The sequence below is a fragment of the Panthera tigris genome, chromosome B1 (genome assembly GCF_018350195.1).
Source record: "Panthera tigris isolate Pti1 chromosome B1, P.tigris_Pti1_mat1.1, whole genome shotgun sequence".
NCBI lineage: Eukaryota > Metazoa > Chordata > Mammalia > Carnivora > Felidae > Panthera > Panthera tigris.
In genome coordinates this window covers 26,606,595-26,624,670 of record NC_056663.1, presented here as the reverse complement: position 1 = coordinate 26,624,670, position 18,076 = coordinate 26,606,595, and the positions used below count along the sequence as shown (strand labels likewise).

At 41.4% G+C, this 18,076-nt stretch overlaps 1 long non-coding RNA gene across 4 annotated transcripts in view; it reads right to left on the bottom strand.

Moving 5' to 3' along the window:
* Positions 1-18,076, bottom strand: part of LOC122237860 — a 111,696-nt gene that overhangs the window by 81,458 nt on the left and 12,162 nt on the right. For all 4 annotated transcript variants that reach the window (XR_006216554.1, XR_006216555.1, XR_006216556.1 and 1 more), the window contains exon 2: positions 17,132-17,226. This is a non-coding gene — a long non-coding RNA (uncharacterized LOC122237860). The remainder of the gene's footprint in view (positions 1-17,131; positions 17,227-18,076) is intronic.

The window sequence follows — 18,076 nt, the reverse complement described above, 5'->3', positions numbered from 1 at the left end:
AGAGACGCCTGCAGTTTAAGCCAGGCAAGAAATAATGGCAGCTTAGGCTGGGATGTTAGTAGTGATGAAATGGTGGAACTCTGAATATGTTTTAGAGCCTACAAAAGATTTCACTGGAGAGTGAGAGAAAGAACAGAGTCGTGATGACTCCAGAGGAATGTGTTTGGAACCCCTAATTTATTATATGTTTGGTTTCCACAGAACCTTCACACATCATGGGTCTCGACTGCTTGGAGTTTAGATCTTGGCACACTCACCGTTGACGTGAACAAAACATTTGTCACCAAAAATAGAAAATCTGGTAAATAGAGATTATGGTCTGGGAACCCAAAGACCTACCAAATGAGGAATAATACACTTCTGGCATTTTTCTAGAGTCTGGAATCATAACTGGTACAGGCCCTACAGACAGTTCAAGGCTGTCCCAAGCCGTTGCTGATTCATATGGGTGCTATGGCTCAACGGACAGGTGCTTTGTAAGCTCTCTGATTCCAGAGCAAACCACTCTTCAGCTGTGAGAGAAAATGCTGTTTGCTGAATCTGGTTAATTCCTTTTGACTGCATCTGTAATTCTACACAGCCATTCTCCAGCAAAAGAAAATGCATAGAGTAGATGATTTCTGCTTTGTGCTGGGATCTCAGTGATGATGAGTCTGCCCTGCCATTTAGGGCTGAGGGAAGATCACTGAAGACTTGGTTAGGTATGATATATACCTGATCTAAATCCCAAAACTATGAAAAGTATTGAATAGTGCTGAATAATTCAGAAACTTACTTAATCTGGAACTTGGATGCCGCATTGATGGTATTTTCTGAGCACTTTCTATAGAACCCTGTAGTGCTATTATTTGATTTTCCATTTAGCCAATAAGATACATGGTAAACACAGTCCTACCAGAGTAGCCTAAGTTATTGACCACTGCTGCTTCTCTCTCCATTTATTTCTTTGTGTTATTTCCATGAGAGATGTTTTATAGATTTCTTCAAAAAGATTTTTCACATTTTAAAAAATTTATTTATTTATTTATTTATTTATTTATTTATTTACTTACTTATAAGAGTGAGACTGGGGGAGGGACAGAGAGAGAGGGAGAGAGAATCTCAAGCAGGCTCAGCACTCACAGCACAGAGCCTGATGTGGGGCTTGAACTCATGAACCACAAGATAGTGACCCGAACTGAAATCAAGGGTCAGACACTTAACAGGCTAAGCCACCCAGGCGCCCCTTCACATTCCTTTTTAAGTATATTGTGAGTATTTTATGGTTTTATTGCTATTGTGAATGGATCTGTTTCCCATTAATTTTTTTAACAGATGATTGATGCGTGAAGAAAAGCAACTGAGTTTTGTACTTATTTTTTCTCTACATTTTACTGACCATAGTTACACGTTTCCTTTTTTTTTTTCAGCTGATCTTCTTGGATTTTTTCTGAATGAAAATATGTCATTGGAAAATAATCATGTTTATGTCTTCCTTTCCAACTTATTATATGTATTCCATTTTCTCCCATATTTCTTTGACTATAGTCTCCATAACAAGGTTAGATGCTACAGTAATGGGGGTGCACATTCCTGCCTTGTTTCATTTATAGAATTTCTTTATTAATTCACTATTTAATACAATGGTTACTATTGGTTTCTGCTATATACTCATTGGCATATCAAAAAGCTTCTTTCTATTTCTAGTATAGTAAGAATTTATTAGCATTAACTGTTTTTTTTAAATTTTTTAATGTTTATTTATTTTTGAGAGAGCAGGGGAGGGGCAGAGAGAGAGGCAGAAGCAGGCTCCAGGCTCTGAGCTGTCAGCACAGAGCCCGACGCGAGGCTCAAATCCACAAACTGTAAGATCATGACCTGAGCTGAAGTTGAACGTTTAACCGACTGAGCCACCCAGGTGCCCCAGGGTTTTAGAGCACCAACGGATATCACTCCACCTGTTCTCCACCTTGAGTCTAGAACCAGTTCTGAACACAAGAATCAGACTGATGCAGATTAAAACACCAGCTTAACTGGCAAGATTAATCGGAGAATGTGGCATAAATATGTGGACTCAGGTGGCTCCCTAATTGTTCACCTAGAAATAAATTCACCCAGGCAAATGTGGGTGATGGTAAGCCTCCTCCACAGAAGCACAGCTGCCCTGGTAAATATAATACCACATGGAGGAAAGCATTGCAGAAAGGAACCTCTCTGGCAAGTAAGCCCATCTAAAACAGAAAGATCTGAAGGGGCAGAGGCAAGAGATCTGTCTTTTCTTCAACATTCACCAGACATCCCCATGGGAGGAAAATACAGAGAGAGGACAGACACAATGCTATTAGAAATTCCTTTATGGACAGATGAGGTCCACTTGAATAGAGGTCTCCCTCGCAAAGATGGCTAGTCAATTTTGCCCAAAGATCATTAGGCATCAGTATTAGTTATCTACTGCAGCGTAACAAATTACCACCAAGTTAGCCACTTAACACAAGATACATTTACTGTCTCACAGTTTCTGTGAATCAGGAATCTAGGCATGGCTTAGCTGAGTCCTCTATCAAGGGTCTATTACACATTCAAGGCGTTGGTCAGGGCTACACTCTCATGTGAAGCCTTAACTGAGGGAAAGATTTGCTTCCAAGCTCACTTACATGGCTGTTGGCAGGAATTGGGTCATTTGGGACTGTTGAACTGTGACTGTTGAACAATTCCTAGCTGGCTCTTGGCCAGAGTTCCTTGCCACGTGGGCCTCCCCAACATGGCAACTTGCTTTATCAAAGCCAGCAAGGGAGTGAGTCTACTACTAAGGGGGAAGTCAGAATCTTATAATTTAATCAAACAAATGACATCCCCCTCAACGCTGCTAAAGGGTTGTTAGAAGCAAGTCACTCAAGGGGAGGGGACACCAAGTGAACACCAGAAGGCAGGGATCAGTGGGGGGAGTCTGGGATGTTGCCTAGCAGAGGCACCTATGAATTAAGACACAACTAATATATTTCTTAATTTTGAACTATCCTCAAATTCCTGAAAGGAAAGTTGCTTGAATCATGACACATTATTCCTTTGACTTCTAGATTAGATTGCCAGTATTGTAGATAAGATATTTACATGTATATTTGTGATGTATTTGGTCTACAACTTTTGCCAATTTAGTGGGTTTGGAATCTGGATTTCTCATCCTTAACATTGTATACATACGTCTTCTGAAGTGTTTTCCTGGCCACATTTACCAGAAGTTTGTCTCTTTTGACATTTAAAAAAAACTGTCTGTATGGTTTTGTCAATCTTAAACGTTTTTGTTGTCTAATTCTTTATTGATTTATTTTTCTAACTTTATTTTGGTCATTTTTTATAACTTTTTGAGTTAAGTGTGCTAATTTTCCATTTTTCTTGTTTGATCACAAGATAATTTAAAGCTGTGAATTTTTCGTGAGTATGGCTTTGGATGTAGCAATACCTACAGATTCCGATGAGTGCTATTTCACTTTTATAATTTCTGAGTAGTCTGGATTTTAGATTTGATTTCCTTATTTACTCAAGAGGTATGATAAAAATAGTTTCGCTTCAATTTTTAAGTCACTAGACCGTCTTTGTTATCTTCTAATAGGCAATTTCCAGTTTATTATATTATAATCAAATAATATATCCTGGAATAGTACTAATTTTTGCATTTTATTTAGATTCTCTTTGTGGCTTAGTACATGATCAACTTTTGCAAATATTCATTTGGAGATTTGGAAAAACTCTGTAAAGACCAAAATTTTATATGTCTACAATTAAGTTTATTATATATTCAAAACATTTATGGTCTTATTTCTTTTTAAACTACTTAATCTGTTTAACACTGGAAGAGTAATTTTAAAATCTACCACTAATTCTGAAATCTATTAAATTCTCATAAGCTTTCTAATAGTGTTATTGCATAAAATTAATATACGTTATATATAAATATACAAAAATATACATTTTTGCTATGTTAGTATAAAAAGCTTTATGATTATGATGGGTTTTGTGTGTTTGTATCTTTTGTTATTTATAATTATCATATAGTCCCGTTTAGATCCTTTTGTTGTTAGTTTTACCTTGTGTGATAATCTTACCATTCTGCTGTATTTTTTATCGTTCTAGTATACCTTTGCCCATCCCTTTATTTTAAACCTTCGTATGACTTACTTTTTAAGTCAATCTTATAACAGATATGCAGCTAAATCGTTTCTGAAACAACCTAAGAGTCTTTGTCTTGACAGATTTTAACCTATTCATGTTGATTGAGTGTACTTACTTAATGCTGCTAGAAATATAGTACACATGTCTTGGACACACAAGGTGGTGGGCTCGTATATTCCATAAGGGTTTTCTCCCTTGTTCCTATTATCTAGAGCTGATCCTGCAGAAAATGATCAGCTTTGTGCTGAATAAACATAGGACCTTGGTGAACTTCTTGGGGCAACAAAACTGGGTTGTTAACTGCCTCAACTTAGGTCGATTACTGGCATCGTATACTTAAATGAAATGGAGGCAAACAGTAGATGTCTGAGAGCTGTTCTCTGCATTGCAAAAACTACATTGACAATATTTCGGTACTTTCAGCTCTTCTGCGGTGACGACGAACGTGGCAGCAACGTTGTCCCTATAGCAATGCCCGTCCTATAGCAACGCGGTCCAGTTATCTGTAGGGTACTGGAGTACAAAGGAATACTGAGAAAGCTGCATTTGTCAATTCTGTCTTTCCTTTAACATGGAGATAGCATCCTTGCTCGAGGGATAGTATCCTTGAAGTTAATCTCAACAAATCCCCAGGTCTCCAGAAAACTTTTGCATTCTTCATCACCCGAACTTCTTTAGTAATTGGACAGAAGTCCATGCTGTGCACTTTGGAAGCTCTGGTGTTTCCCTATGCTGTTAATATAAGAATTTAAACTAGAAGAAAGACAAGGTGACTGTATTGAAAGGAAATAGATGGATTGGATAACAGTCCTCTTTCGGTCTGCCTGGGGTATGCTAAATAAAATCAGAGAAAGAAAAAAATGGCATGGTGTTATCCCATGCCCAACTCTGCCCCTGTAAAAACTACTTGAAAGAAGCTTCTACAAATGTGGAATCCTAAGTAAGAAATGAGACAGCCTTGCAGTGTCTTTGGAAGAATAAAAGGTAAAGTTTGCTTTACTGTACAGTTACTAAGGGTGATAATGTAGGAAGGAAAGATGAGGAGTTTTAAAATGATATTTTTAAGTTCATACATAATTTCTCACTTTTGTAACTACATCCAGGCACTTAAGCAGGTGAGGTGTTAAACGATTTTATGTATATTCTACGATTGGACAAGTATATAAATACATGAGGACAGGATTCTCACTGTCAGAGGAAAAGTTTACAAATGAGAAAGGAGGGGTTTGGACTGGAACTAGAGGTAATATATACTTATGGTTTTTAATATGTGCACAGATAGGTAGAAATGGAAACAGACGGGCACCTGGGTGGCTCAGTCAGTTAAGCGTCCAACACTTGATTTCAGCTCAGGTCATGATCTCACGGTCCATGAGATCGAGCCCTGGGTCGGGCTCTATGCTGAACATGGAGACTGCGTGGGATTCTCTCCCTCCTTCTCTATCTGCCCCTTCCCCACTTGTGTGTGTGCACATGCACTTTCTCTCTGTCTCTCCCCAAATAAATACATATTAAAACAAAACAAAACATAAACAGATGTGTGTCCAAAATACATATATTTCTTATCTCTGCCCACCGTGAGAGCCCAAATGGAATGACACCCCAAAAGCAATGAGAACAATTAGCTACAAGATCTTAGATTCAAAAATAGATTCAAAATACCATTCTCCAAGGAAAGGAACAGACTTCCTTGAGTAACTGGCTAATTCCAGGGCTGGGCAGCAGAAGGACAAAATGAGCCATATGTCAGAAAGTAAGAAAGTGCCCAAAGAATGGTAGGAACATGTCAAAAGGACACAGGAACCTCTTTGAAGGGGCTCCCAATGGCCAAATCTGGGGGTAACTTGAACAAGAAAATAAACCACAATGGTGATGAATTATATAAATCATAGAAGAAAATAAGAATCATGAACCTATGCTGATATAAATAAACAATTTTACAATAAATAAATAAGGGAGAAGAGGAAGCTCTTCCTTATTGTGTAATTTCAAGTAATAAACAGAGAAGGAATGATAAAATTAAACACATCCTGGGACGCCTGTGTGGCTCAGTTGGTTAAGCGGCCGACTTCAGCTCAGGTCATGATCTCTCAGTTCATGGGTTGGAGCCCTGCGTTGGGCTCTGTGCTGACAGCTCAGAGCCTGGAGCCTGCTTCCGATTCTGTGTTTCCCTCTCTCTGCCCCCACCCCCACTCACACTCTGTCTCTCTCTGTCTCAAAAATAAATTTAAAAAAATTAAAAAAAATTAAAAGCATCTCTGTGATAATAGCTTCAGGTAAGCATCGTAAGGATGCTGAAAGTAGTGAGTATCAAGGTATCTCCTCATAAGATGGAAAAAATAGGGAAAAAGGAACCACACTGAAGGAGTCTGGCAGACATCCTCTTAACCAAGTAATCAAAGTGGACCTTACCAGTAATGGGACATATCAACATCCTGATATATGCATGAAAATGCACAACCTGAATCTAATCATGAGGGACCATCAGACTAACCCAAACTGAGGGATATTCTGCAAAATAACTAGCCTATCATCTTCAAAAGTGTCAAGGTCATGAAAGACAAAACAGAAAAAGTTGAGGAACCACTTCAGATTAAAGGAAACCAAGGAGAGGAAAACTAAATGCCAGGTGAGCTTCTTGATTGGATCCTGGACCAGGGAAAAGAACATTAATGGGACAACTGGCAAAATGGGAATGTCTGAAGATTAGGTAATGACATTGTGTCAGTGTTAATTGCCTGATCTTGATCACTGTGGCCATGTAAGATGTTGAATTTGGGGGCTTTGGGTAAGGGATATATGGTACTTCGAAATAATTTCATTTCAAAATGAAAGTTAAAAAAAGAGAAAAAAGTCCTCCAGGCAATACTTTCCTGTAGACAATGTGTTCTTGCGACCTTGCCCTCTCCTTGTGGTTTTGAGCCCGGGAGTTTGTTGGGCTGTGATCCCCCCATACCTGATAGCACATATGACCGTAGTTGAGGTTTCCAGAGGCCGAGAGTACAGACAAGGTGATACTACACCACAGACACGGTCACGGTCATAGCCATGGGGCAATTAAATGAACTCAGAAGTTCCTGTACTGGTGAAGCCACGGAGAAAAGGAAAGTTAGAAGCCTATAGAAAGGGACAAACAAAAGTCTTATCTTTTTTCCTCAGTGTATTTTCTTTTTGCTTTCTGGCCGCATTGAACTAAACCTAGGCGAGGTCCAGTCTCTTCAAAATACGGGCTGACATAAGAAGACGTGTTTCTCATACTAGATTCAGGCCTCTAGTGAAAGCTTCTGAGAATGGTGAGGGACAGGGGGTTGGGGAGGGGACAGGCTATGGCTTACAGGCTCTCCTCCCCAACTTGGGGAAACTCTGCTGGCCAAAACCTGTAGCTGGACAGACAAACGCTCAAGTGCTCTCTGAAAGGAGCCCAAGAATCCAGCCTTCAGTAAGGAATGAAACTGACTCTGGTTCCCAGGCATCCTCAGGGAGCCTCCAAAGACCAGAAGGAGTCCTGACAGGGAGAGCCCAAGAGCCAAGCGTGGACCTCCTCTCTCCCCAGGCATCTTGCTGCCCGTGTCCACTTCTCCTGCAAGACTGCTTCTCTGCTGCAATTTAGAGGTTCCAGAAGTTTATTCTTTGTATTCGCATTCCTTGAACGCCTGGTCAACCCAGTTCATCTAAATGAAAATTATTTTAATTTAGACCCAATACTTGACATTTCTTTACAAAGGTTGTTTTGGCTGTGGGTTCAATTCACACTAACTCTGTTAGATTTATTCTAATCTCCTTGGCTACATGGAAAAATCCAGGGTGCACCAATTCCCCTCCGAATCATTGAGAGACTATAGGTACGATAATTCATGGTAGCTACTCTATAGGTAACACTAGGAATAGTTATGTTTTATCAGTGTGAAATAAGCAGCCACGGGTCCCCTTACACATTTCTTGCATTTTTAATATAACTAACGCTGCAAAGTGGGTCTGGTGGAAGGAATCCCTGCTGTATTCGTTTTCTGCTACAGATATGGAAAATCATTAGATTTGTGCGGGGGCAGGACATCCTATCTTTCTGTTTAGACCTTCAGACACTGTGTGTGTGCCTGGAATCTCAAACAGATGAGATGCCTCCCTAATGATCCAGGCGATCCGACTGGAGGCTTCATACAACCTCTGAAGGAAAATATGCAAGACTCCTGAGTGGTGCTAAGGGGATGCCATTTGCACCGACTTCTAAATTTTCCTGCAGGTGGGGAGTCAAAATGGCAATCGGTAAATTTAAATTTTAATTCGAACCCCTCTTCTACCCACTCTAAACTTCCTCTCGAGACAAGCCGCTTGGTCATCTGCATGCGTGACAAGTTCCCCACTCCTGCTGCCAGATGCTGCTTTGCTACTGAGTGAAAAATGTGTTTAAAATTAAACCTTTTTTTTTTCCTTAAAAAAAAAAATCCAAGACACTAAGATAGGGTACTTTTTCCCAAAAGGACTGGCACAAATGGAGAGTTTTTAATGAATACTGATAAGTCTGAGTGCGAAATGAAACATTAACAGCCATGTAAGCCAGTGACAGATGTTGCAACCCAATATAATGCAGCCTCAAATGCCACGGGCATCCCTCCCAATAGAATTAGAGAGCAGAGCTGCTCGTTAACATAGAAAACATCTCCCCTCTTTCTTCCACTTGGAAGGAGCCACTCGGTTTCTTCGATACCAGACTGGTTGTTTTAAACACTAGTTACAATGTATTGTCTTGGCATGGGCTCTCGGGGCAGGGGGAGCCTTACCGTTGAATTTTATTCATATAAATCTCATTACTGTTTAATTATTTTGCAGCAAAACCCAAATTTGAAGACAGCACTAAAATACACAAGCAATTCTAATTTATATTCTAAGATATAGCAAAATGACAGAAAGCCAGAGAAATAGCATTTTTAAAATCTCGACCACCTAAACCAGGCAGCATTCATAGAAATGAGGCGAATGAGAGCTAAGAAGACACTGTAGGTAAATGCTTTGCTTGGTGTTCACCAATCCGTAGAAAGGTAAATACTTTTCTCGGTAGTCACCAATTGGTGGCAAAACCCGCCTTAGAACTGGAAGTTCTGGGAGCATCTGGGTGGCTCAGTGGGTTAAGTGTCCCACTCTCGATTTTGGCTCAGGTCATGATCTCATTGTTCATGAGTAGCTCTGCACTGACAGTGTGGAGCCTGCTTGGGATTCTCTCTCTCTCTCTCTCTCTCCCTCTCTCTCTCTCTCTCTCTCTCTCTTTCTCTCTCTCTCTCTCTCCCTTTCTCTCTGCTCCCTCCCACTCACTTCGCTCAAAATAAATATTTTGAGCACTTTCCCTCAAAATAAATAAATAAACTTAAAAAGAGGGAAAAAAAGAACTGGAAGTTCTGGAAAACTTGGCCAGAACAGAGAACAGAAGGGTAGGGGGCAGTGGAACAAGATGTTCTTTGCCATGGTGAGATCATAAAGTCCTCTGATAGTCCATAGTTTAGATGGGTTGATTCTATTTCTCATCTCTCCTGGCAATGTTACTTTAGAGAACTAACATTGTGAATCTGAATGTAACGATGTCAGATGTAAACCTCCTTTTTCACTGGAGCCATAATTTACACATATATCAAAAATATAAATAAAAAAATAAGGATCCTATGATTTAAAAAAAAAAAAATACGACCTACTTTGGAGAATCTCAAAATGCAAGGACAGTACAAGTTAGGACAGGTTAGTGAGGAGGCCTGTTTATCTGCAATCACAAAAGGAACTCTCTTAGACATTTTCTTGGTTGTTTTCTTACAATTGGCTATTTGAACTTGACTTGGGGAACCGTGGGTCTGGAGGCACAACGGGAAAGAGCACTGGAAAACCAGAGCATTCCAAAACACTGGAAAAGCAAAAGGGTAGACAAATTTGTATTTCAATGATTTCTAACTTGACTTTTAATATTATGCCATGCTATGTGTTTTCTTCATGGCATTTATCACAATCTGTAACCATTCAATTCATTTATTAGTCAGCTTATTACCCTCCTCTCAGATGCAAGCCTTGTTCAGTGCTCTAAAACCAGAGCTTCACCCAGAACCTGAGGTGTGGCACACAGGCACTCAGAGATGCCTTGTAACAAATAAATAAGTATGTGAACGAAGGAAATTCATAATCAATAAACCAGTACAGAATCAATAAGGAATCACTGAGTAAGTACATCAATAGAAAATAAGATTTGATTTTTAAAATTTAATGTTCTTTTATTGCAGGCATTCCTATCATATAAAGGCCAAGTGGCCTCTAATGTTCTGTAACTAAGTGACACCATCTTGAATGTCTCCCATAGATCATGGGACCTATGACATGGGTACACCCATCACCAACACAAGTCTTTAAGGACTGTTGGTTCTGTTTTCAGTCTTGTCTACTCTGGAATGATCCATAGGCTTCATAGGCTATTTTTTTTTTCTGAAGCTTCTGTCAGAATGATAAAGGCTCCTAAGTTAACATTTTGGACTGAGTCACTGAGATACAAGCAAGAACATTTTATATACCTTCTTATTCTCAATTAGCTGAGGAAGCATTTCTTAAAAGTCTGTGGGGGAGAAATTACTCCTCAGAAGCCAGCTGGAAGTGAAGAGAAAGTTGTCTAAGAAAAGTATGGGTTGTCAGCAAAAGACAGAAGTTATATGACGGAAGTTTAAGTTTTTATGCTATTATTGTAACTTCTTTTTACAAGTAGGAACTTGAAAGGGATTTGAGTGAAGACATTGGGGCAGCTTGTGTAATGAGGGTGCCTAAGACACCAGTCGCTCTGAGGCAAGTCCCAGACTATCCCCAGTTCTGATTTGGTCACTCTGAGCCACTTCCTAAAAGGCATCTCTAGCCTCCACCGCCATCGAGAAGGCTACAGTCCTCTTGGCCCCGAAAAGCTGGAAGGTGCCAGAGTGTGTTCAGGCCCCTGGAAGGAGAGGCCACAGGAGGGTCTGTGTCAACACTGCAGGGAGCATTAGGGCTCTAAAGAAAAGAGAAGCATTCCGGGGGCTGATGCATTTGGGAATAAAGAGGAAAATTAGTGCAATGCCGGACCGTTCAGGCTAGAAAAGACTTTCATTTAATAAAAGAGTAGCTGGGACGCAGAGAAATAAAGTGGCTTGTATAAGATGAAATCATGGTAGAAAAATAGTTGGCAGGCAGGATATAGATCTTAAGAGGATAGAAACATGGGCCGCCTGGTGGCTCAGTCAGTTAAGCATCTGACTTCAGCTCAGGTCATGATCTTGTGGTTCGTGGGTTCAAGCCCCCTGTGGGGTTCTGCACTGACAGCTCGGAGCCTGGAACCTGCTTCCGGATTCTCTGTCTCCCAGTCTCTCTCCACCCCTCCCCCACTTGTGCACACACACTCTTTCTCTCTCTCTCTCTCTCTCTCTGTCTTGAAAATAAATAAATAAACATTTAAAAAAATAATAGGATACAAACAGAAGGTCATGTTTGATTGTGAAACAGACTTGTCAAATCCTCCTGTCCAGTTGAGATTGTTCAGGAAGCCCTTAGCCTAAAAACTGTTCTCTTTCTGGAACAGACTATCCCTGTGCCGCTACAGCACAAACAGAAAGGAGACAAAAAGAAAATAACACTGCAGCAAGTACACAGGAGAAGTTCTGGCATGTGCACCGATCGGAGGGGGAGTAAATTATAGAAAGCTGTCTCTAGAGTATTCGAAATATAGTTAATGAACCCAAGGACATTCCATTCTAAACTTGATTCAACTGTGCTCAGATGCAGGGGAGTTTTTGCAGTTAGTAGGAACGCTCTGGTAATGTCAGTGAGAGCATTCTGACTCCAACCTGCGTGGAACAGAGAGGAGGTGTAGCAGTGACAGAAAACTGTGACAATCAAGAGGAAGGTCCAGATGGACGTGACATTGCCTTCAGCCACTGCAGGCTAAGGGTTTCACAGCAGTGCCCAGCGCCTAGGTCTGTCACCTGCACAGCCGTGGATCCCAGGGTGCTTTGATGAGCATTGGTTATGCACATATAGTGGCGAAGGGCGCTGCTAAATTGTGTAGACATCATTCCCTACCAGGCTTCTGTTGTTCTCAACTAATCCATTTAGAGGGTCCCTGATGTCTGAAAATTTTTGGTAAAGGTAAGAATTAAATTTTCTGGGTTTGTCAACATTAAATCTTACCAACTCACAAGACTGGGGGACCCAGGTGGGATATCCCAGTGGAGAAGCACACCTCACAGGGATGTGTCTGAGGAAGGGCGATCCACCCTGAGCGTACTGCACATGACTCATGCTTCTCTGAGGCTCTAGAAAGAGTCAGAGAGGGGCCTCTGGGTGGCTCAGTTGGTTAAGCGTCTGACTCTTGATTTCGGCTAAGGTCATGATCTCATAGTTGGTGAGGCCAAGCCCTGAGTCGGGCTCAGGCTGACAGTGCAGAGCCTGCTTGGGATTCTCTCTCTCCCCCTCTCTGCCCCTCCCCTGCTTGTGTTCTTCTCTCTCTCTCTCTCTCTCTCTCTCAAAAAATAAATAAAATTTTTTAAAAAAAGGAGTCAGAGAAACCTGTCAGGGCAGAAATTTACATCCAGAAAAAGCACGAGTGTGGGGATTGGGCAGACCTGGGTCAGAACCCTAAGTTCTACAAAGAAGTGACTGTCCTGGCCTTTAAGTTCAATGACCTTCTCTTTCCTTATCTGTGTAATAGGAACAAGAAAGAGCCTAAATGTCCATCGACTGATGAATGGATAAAGAAGCTGTGGTTTATATATACAATGGAATACTACTTGGCAATGAGAAAGAATGAAATATGGCCATTTGCAGCAATGTGGGTGGAACTGGAAGGTATTATGCTGAATGAAATAAGTCAGTCACAGAAGGACAGATATCATATGTTTTCACTCATATGTAGATCTTGAGAAACTTAACAGAAGACCATGGGGGAAGGGAAGGGGAAAAATAGATACAAACAGAGAGGGAGGGAGACAAAACACAAGAGACTCTTAATACAGAGAAGAACAAACAGAAGGTGGACGGAGGGGGGGTAGTTTGGAAATAGGAAAAATGGGTGATGGGCATTGAGGAGGTCACTTTTTGGGATGAGGACTGGGTATTGTATGTAAGCCAATTTGACAATAAATTATATTTAAAAAAAAGTAAAATTAGTCTTAGCATAGCACCTGGCCACATGGTAGGTAAAATTTACCATCCCAACCCTTAAGAAAAATTTTTTTAACATTTATTCATTTTTGAGAGACACAGAAAGGCAGTGTGAGTGGGGGAGGGGCAGAGAGAGGGAGACACAGAATCCGAAGCAGGCTCCAGGCTCCAAACTGTCAGCACAGAGCCCGACACAGGGCTGGAACCCAGATCATGACCTGAGCTGAAGTCCGATGTTTAACCGACTGAGCCACCCAGTCCACCCACTCCAAAACTCTTTCCATCTTGAAAAAGTGAACTTCTATACCCATAAATAAGTCCCCATTTCCCCCTTCCCCCAAACGTTTTAACTGAAAAAGAACAAATCAAAAAGTAAGAACTTCAACCACGACACTGAACAAGTACTAAGAATCAAGTTTATCTAATGAACTCAACTCCAGATTTAAAAAATATAGACATCATAAGTTGTTCAACAATTAGCAGTTCGTGAAGGAACACGCAGTAAGTTAAAGTGTATGGGAAGATTGAGCTGGCAAAAGTCCATTTTAAAAACATTACAAGGGTCGGGGCGTCTGGGTGTTTCAGTAAGTTATGCGTCAGACTCTTGATTTCGGCTCAGGTCATGATCTCACGGTGGTGAGGTCGAGCCCTCAGTGGGCTCTGTGCTAAGTATGGAGCCTGCTTGGGATTCTCTCTCTCTCTCTCTCTCTCTCTCTCTCTCTCTCTCCCTCTCCTTCCCTCCCTCTGTCTCTCCCCTGCTTGCACACGTGCTCTCTCTTTCTCTCTCAAAATAAAGGAATAAACATTTTTTCAAACCCAAACATGACAAAAGTTTAAAAATCGCCATATTCTATTCAAACTGCCAATAGAAACGTATACCTTCATCACAAAGACAGTGTCCTTGCGGGGCAAACATGTCACAGGCCTATGTGACTGGGGTGGAAAAGAAAAGAGGAAAGTTGAGTACACAATAAAGCTGTGTTTTCCAGGCTTCTCTGTCGATAAGAATCATCCAAGATACTTGTTAAAACTACAAATTCTTGGGCTCCCTCCCAGACCCACTGAATCAGAATCTCCAAGTTGGATTCCAGATATAAAGTTTTAAAACAACAAACTTCTAGAGGGTAAGAGATCCATATCCAAGTACACATCCATCTTTGGCAAAAGCTGCCTGGTAACACTGATTACAATATAAAACAAGTAATCCAGTATGGTAGTTCCAATCTGTTCAACTCTGAAAGGTGAGCTCAAATGTTTATTCCAAGCACAGATGCTCAATTAGTTGCAAATGAGGCTAATTGCTAGGGGACACTGTTAGGGGCACTTGGACCAGAATCAGAGACATGGTGCCTGTAGGATTGGCGTAGAACTGAACTAAGGGCACAGGTCATAAATATAACACGGGAGAGCGGGAAGGGCTTATTCATACCCATGTCACAGGGCCTCTTCCAACTTCTAAAAGAAAAAGGTATAACTTTTCACAACATCATAGAACAGAGAACCAGTTTTTTTCTTTAAGTTTATTTATTTATTTTGAGAGAGAGAGCGTATAAGCACGAGCAGGGGAGGGGCAGAGAGAGAGAGGGAGAAAGAGGATCCCAAGCAGACTCCGCACTGTTGGCGTGGAGCCCAACACGGGGCTCGATCCCATGAACTTCGAGCTATGACCTGAGCCGAAATCAAGAGTCAGACGCTTAACCGACTGAGCCACCCAGATGCCCTGAACATGGAACCAGGCTAATACACATGGCTCTATTTGTTCTTTGACAATGAAAACTTCACTAATTTTTCATCACAGTGGAAACTGAAAGCAAAGAAGAGCTATGTACTACCTTTTAGAGAGATCTGTCTATACCACCTGGAGCTTCTAGTCCCAAGAGCAGGACCTACTGCCAGCAACGAGGGTGATAATGTCTTAAATATCTCTATTTCAATTTACATCAGAGAAGAAAACTAAGAAATGCTTCTGTGCAAAGTCACTCAACGTTCTCAATTCGTTGAAAAGCGAGCTTTTCTTACATCTGCACATGTCCTCCACCTCTAATAGTTTAAGCATTGATTCATATGCAATTCACTTGGCCAGATTTTCCATTGCTTTTCCTTCCGTTGTTGAAGGATTAATAGATTGTGTCTAACCAAAGTCATTTAGAAGGCCGTGGTGTGGGTGGAGGAGAATGTGGGGGCTGTATCAAAGCCATGCACTCCATGTTTAAAGAAATTCCATTACATCTAAATTCTGGACTAAAGCATGTGGCCTCAGATAAATCACTGTGTTTCAATCCCCACTTCCTTCGGATCTGCATTACTGAAGCGTAGCACGTCATTGTGAATGAATGTTATTCAAGTCACTGATGAAAAAGCACAAACAATTGTAAATCCCTTTTGCTATTGCAATGTTTCACAGATCTGCTGCTGTTGCTGCTGGATCGTGGTTCAACAGTAAAGGAAGAACTACTCAAGGTCAGAGGACGGTGGGTGAGGCAGGAAGAAAGGACTGGAAATACGGGAAGAATGGAATATGTCTATGAGGGTCCATAAGTTTTTAATAAGATTCAGTTCTCAAAACTGCCCAAACTTAACACACGTTTGCAATTCCTTAAAATACATATACTCGAATAAAAACTCTGCCAAATTTTTTTCAGCAAATACGTATTCTACAGAAAAAGTAGATTTTTAGAATGCTTCATCTATCCGATAGGGCGATCTTAGAAATTACTTCTGCTATAACTAAAGAATTAGAAGCACACATTTAAAGGCTACATTAACCTTTCAAGCCTCCTGAAAGTGAGATTTGTACCCAGGGGAAAGAGAGAGGATAAGGGTATATATAACTCCACCTTAGTGCCAAAGAGAAATGCAATGACCGAAATAATTTTAAGCAGCAGGAAGTACATTATTTTCCCAAGCTTCCCAGTAGTCCTGATTATCCACTGGTCATTGTGTCAAAATAATAGAGACGGAAAGCCGTATTATTCACAGAGATAAAGCTACATATACCAATATTTTATCTGGATTCCACACAGCAAATGCCTAGGTATAGCAACATGCAGGAAAGTACTAGGGAGAAATGAACCTAAAGCAGTAACCCTAGAAATAAGGAGAAAAACTAAGCCAGTGCAAACAACGGCTCACAAATTAATCCCACGGCAATTGCTTAGAAAGCCTGCATTATAGAGACTTGCAGCTCCTCAGAGAGAGCCCCGGTGATTGGGAAAGGTGGCGAGGAGTCCGGTGACTCACAGGGTCCCTGAGGCTCAGAAGATAATATAATATATAACATATGATTAATATAATAATGATGATAATTCAGTGATGAATGTTTATCAAGCATTTACTACCTCCCTATTCTATGCTAAGGGCACGAAATACATCCCCTCGTATAATCCACACAATATCCAGTGAGGTACTTGCCATTATTATCCTCACTTTACAGACTAAGAAACTAGGTCTTGCGAGGTAAAGAAAGTTGCTCAAGGTCACACAGCTGGTTGGTAGCACTAATGTTCATGGTAGAACTTTCTGGAACTTCCTAACATTACAGAGTATCGGAGCTCTACCATTTTAAACTTTATGTTCCAGTCAAGCAGGAGTGTTGCCTCCCTGCTCAGAAAAGCTTGGTCCCATCTACCTATGCTGACTGACTTCTACTCACCTCTCAATTTCAGGTCAAATGCATCCTCTTTGGGGAAGCTTCTGTTCCCTGGTATTCTCACGCTCCCTGACACTTCCCTGTTACAGAACTTAACTCTCGGTACCGTGAGTTCCTGATGACTTACGATTTCCCCCCTGGAAGACTACCCTCTTTGAAGGCATAAGTCTCATCTCTGCTACTCACTGTTGTACCACGGTGCTGAACGCAGTGTCTGATACACAGCAGCTGCTCAAAAACAGTTCTGGAATGGACAGGTCCTCTAAGTGTTCCATTTACTGCTGAGGAAATGAAAAGTCAGAAAGGTTATGTAGCAGGGGCGCCTGGGTGGCTCAGTCGGCTAAGAGTCTGACTCTTAATCTCGGCTCAGTCACGATCTCATGGTTCGTGAGTTTGAGCTCCGTGTCGGGCTCCGTGCTCAGTGCAAAGCCTGCTCGGAATTCTCTCTCCTTCTCTCTCTGCCTTTACCCCACTCGTGCTCTCTCTCTCTCTCTCAAAATAATTGAATAAATGAAGTTAAAAAACTTAAAAAATAAAAAAAAAATAAGAAAGGTTATGTAGCTCGCCCTATGCCCCACAGGACGCTGGAGCACACACAGAAAAGCCGGGTCCCTGGACTCCTGGGGTGCGGGGGGGGGGTGGCTCTTTCCACTTTGCTGTTGCCACTTTCTTACCTAGAATGTCCCAGTGCTGCTCATCACTATCTAAATCCTCCCGCCCCTCCTCAGGGGCCCTGCTCCTATCCCCTCCTTGCTCACACTGACTCAGAGGGTCTATCAAGGTCTAAAGCATTCACCAACCACCTTGTGCTAGAAATCCCACTGTGGTCTCCACTTGCTTTTGAAAGCTCTCCTACCCATAGCTAATACTCTTCGGGCCCCCCAGCTGCACCCCCACTTTGCTTGCAGCCTGCAATAGGGGTGCCAGCCAGTATTAATTTGATTTTCTTGCACCAGGCAACGTGCAGACAACCCTTCCTCTTTCCAAGGGGAGTGACAGCAAAACAATGAACTGAGCGTTCCCTACCCCAAGGTTGCTGGAGAAGGCAAAGTGGATTCCCCTTCCACATTCTTGCTGCAGAGCTAAAAGTGCTCATACATAATACCCAGTGATTCTAGTCCTAGTGGCCCA